The following is a 4018-nucleotide window of genomic DNA, read 5'->3' as shown; positions in this document are numbered from 1 at the left end:
TAGCATCTGGTCAACCGCCCCAGTCGACTTAAAGGGTGAATTGGTCAGCTTCGCTTGCATGTCATGTCTCGTACATGTTTTTCCACTTTGCTTGCTTGTCTTACATGGAACCTTTGCATATACACTCACCTTGGATTGATCAGTCGCCCCGGCCAGATCGACCGACCACTTTGGTTTGACCGGCCACCAAGGCTTATCATAAAATCACCTCACTTTAGTTTGATTGGCCACCAAGGCCCAATCACGAAACCAATCTTTTTGGTTCGACTGGCCACCAAGACTCAACCACACAACTAAACCACTTGAGCAAACAAAATCTAAAAGCTACCCCTTTAAAAAATATTGAGTAAAGAATATCCTTAAAATTTTGCTTAAGTAGGGTATGCAGCTACCTCCACCGAAGAAACCAAGAGAGGAGGAGGGTTTAAAGAACCTAGGTTTTGCCCATATCATCAACTCTTGGGGCAAGTTCTTGTAGAATGCTTCACATTCAAAGATTGGCTCGAGGCACGATACAAGGTCGAAGAGATAGAGATTCTCGAATATTATTTGGAGGAGTTTTTTTTAAAAAAAGACCGGCCAAAGTTATTGAAGCCACTTCGATCGTGTCGCCTACTGATATAGAGACATATGATACAGTATCTTCCTTTTTTTATTTATGATATATTTTGCAAGCTCGAGATGGAGCGATGATGTCCCTCCTGAAGCATTTTTGTAATCTTAAAAATAAAATGAAAAGGAAATCTATTTTAATACCATTTTGTGTTTCATATTCTTATGGTAAACTCTAGTGCTTTGAATGATGAATTCGATGAAAGCAATGAACCGAAGGAAAGGAGCAGTATTCTTTGTTGCCTTCCTTCGTTGGCACATTTTGCATGCATGAAGATCTCAAAGATTTGTCAAATGCTTGCTAAATTATCATGAATGGCACGATCCAAGGGCATCAATTGAGTGTCCCATTGGGGATGATCTATCAGGGTCCCCTAATGAGGATATCCAATGAATCTGCTTAAGAAGTGGTGAGATGCTTCTTCCAAAAATGGTGAAGCCAAATCTAAAAAGATAAAAGAAAGGCATCGTCACCCTCAAGGTCAACGATCATCCAGATGTTCATAAAGGAAGCTAAACAAAATATTTATAATAACGTAAACTATAACTTGATAGCGCACCTTAAGTGGTTGCTCGCATCTTCAAGAAGTTTCAGAGGGAGCTATATCCCATTTGATCTTCTCTCGTATTCGCTTTGGGTAATCCCAAGGTAGAATACAAAATAGATCTTGAAAAATAAATTTAACTAGGCCATTCATGCACCTTCTTGGGATTTGCAAATTCTTATGATCTGGGGAGAGGGGTGTGGGTCGGGGTGTCGAACTAAGTCATGATGACCAGATCTTAACTTCAATGAACTTTAACCTAAGCCATAGGGAAAACTTCAAAATGACTAAATGAGTGTCTTTAAAATGTGAGTAGTTTTAAATACTATTTAGATCTTTTACTTTTTCATTTAACTAAGCCAATGGAAACTTAACTAATAATGGATCATAAAATTCTAAGAATATGTATTCAAGAGAATTTTGAAGTCAAAAGAAAATTGCTTTATAATAAAAAGAAGGTTTACCAAATACAACAATTCTCAAGAAAACAAAAGTGTGAAAGGTTTCGGAATAAAAAAAAATAATAATTAAAAAAAAAACTAGTCAACACACTTGAAAAGAAGCTTGAGATGGGCAGAATAATCATAAATTTCAATATAGAGAACTTTTTTATTTCAAAATTATCCTAATAAAAACCTTAGGATATTATATTCAGAGGATTGTTAAGTGACATTGTGATTGTCGATAAATTAGTAATTGATTTAAAGACGTCTCCAAAAAAAAATATTTTCTTAGCACCTGGATAAAAATGACTAGGGTTGCTTAGGCTACGAGTGAAAAGAATTAAAGAAAAGGGGTAGGGAAGATGACTTTTAAGAAGAATGCATCCTAGACTTGATGTATGCAAATCTTTCATTCACTCTTCGTGTGTCAAACTCCAGGTTTGGGCAATGCTCTTATGAGAGATGTTCTCATTTATATTTTTTACCAAAAAAGTTATGTAAGGGAAGTCATATGCTTCTTTTAAAACTGATTTCTAGGTTTTATCCAGGCAAGGTGGAAGACCTTAGGGCGGCCTATACTTGATACTCCTAGTAATCGACTAACAAATTACGTGGCAAGTCGCCAGCCTGCTGAGTGTCTATGCCCTGTCTTTATGTTTTTTTTTTTTTAATTACCGAATTAACCAATTTAAAAATATGGAATGCCTATTTTAAAAATCTAGCCCCATTTGCCTCAACTAGTTTTAACAACATTTCTTCAGATGCTAGTCAAAAAAGTAAATTTAAAATATGTTCCCGTAAAATGCCCCTTCAAACTAATTGAATTTAAACTATGTCACGCTGGTAAAAAATTAAAATTTCTATAGAATAAAATCCAAATGCAGCTAACAATGCACCGATGATGTCAAATATCTGATTTTTATATTTTTGTGCTTGCTTAAAACAATTTGGAGTTCCTTATTTTCAAGAAACGTTTCCTTAACAACAACAAATTCATTTAAGGCAAGGAGTCCAACTTGTGTATTGTTCTGTATATAGTGTTGGGCAAAAGAGAACAACTGCGGTTTACAACAAACAGAGTTGTTGCCATTCAATGCAGAAGGTGGTTCCCAGCCAAGCATAAAGCAAAGCACAATATTCAATAGAAAAATTGCCTTCAAATTTCTTACTAGCCATGGCTCTGACAGCTCCCATTCCTAAAGATGACAGGTTAAACCATTAGTTTGTCCCCCAAATTATTTGTCCATTGTTTACCTCCATAAGTAATAAACAATGCAATTCATTGACAATAAGTAAAATTGCTTCCGGATTCTAGTAATACCACTCATAGATGCTATATGCCCCAAAATTTGCAGTAAAGTCATGAGAGTCGGTAAGAAGGTGGAAGTACAGCGCGGACAACCTTTTAAAACGAGACTGGTGAATGAGCAAGCAAAGAAAATATGATGAAAAGATTTCTGTTCAGATTACCCAAGTTAGCAAAGAAGAGTGCATGGAGTATCTGTTAAGGCATATTAGAATGTACCAGTTAAGTGTTGGGTTGTCATTAACTCATTATCATAAATATCGTTAAAGATCTACTTTAAAGGAATATCTTCTAAAACTTTCCACAGTAGTTGTCTGAAGTGTTATGAATTATAATGCTGTAGGCACCTGTTGAAACCGGCAAGTAAGCATCTATTAAGCTGGTAAGGTTGATAAGGAGACTGAGGTGATGGACACCGCATGCATCTCTGCTCGCGATGTCCGTATGAAATAAGTTTTTAAGGTGATGGTTGGGCGAAAAATAAAGAAAGTTGAAAGTATAATTATGTAAGAATCTCCCACATACTTTTCTCATAAAACTAAGGGTACCAAAGCAGCAAAATATTAAATCCATCTCAAACTGAGTAAGAAAATAATTTCTTAGTTTTTAATACATCAGCCTTATTAAACGTAGGATAGGTGACAGTAGTGGTGGACTACATACTAAATTTGCTAAATGATGGTCAGGGAAGGGAATTTGGCACTTATCATCGAAATTGCTCTATTTATTATATATAGCTCTTTACATACATTTTAAGCCATTAGAATTAATGGATGACGAAAGTCAGTTAATTTTTTTAGAATTCTTCATGTATATTTTAATGAATTCAAAATCTGAGTTATATTTGACTCGTTTGAATCCCGTTGTCTAAGCAAAGCACAATTTCTATCATAAATGCTGCATGTAATTTTATCTCTTAAAGAAAAGCCTTCTTCCATTAATTCTATGGGCATATAAGTATATTTATATTAAGTGTTAAATTTTGCTTAGAAAATGTTTAGAGAAATTTTTAATTTTTTTTTTAATTTTTTGTTCTTATATTTGATGTGATATCGATCTTAGGTCATTTTATCTTCATTGAAATATTATATATATATATATATATATATATA

The sequence above is a fragment of the Phalaenopsis equestris genome, unplaced genomic scaffold (genome assembly GCF_001263595.1).
Source record: "Phalaenopsis equestris unplaced genomic scaffold, ASM126359v1 Scaffold000540, whole genome shotgun sequence".
In the NCBI taxonomy this organism is placed as follows: domain Eukaryota; kingdom Viridiplantae; phylum Streptophyta; class Magnoliopsida; order Asparagales; family Orchidaceae; genus Phalaenopsis; species Phalaenopsis equestris.
Note: the sequence above shows the minus strand (reverse complement) of the source record.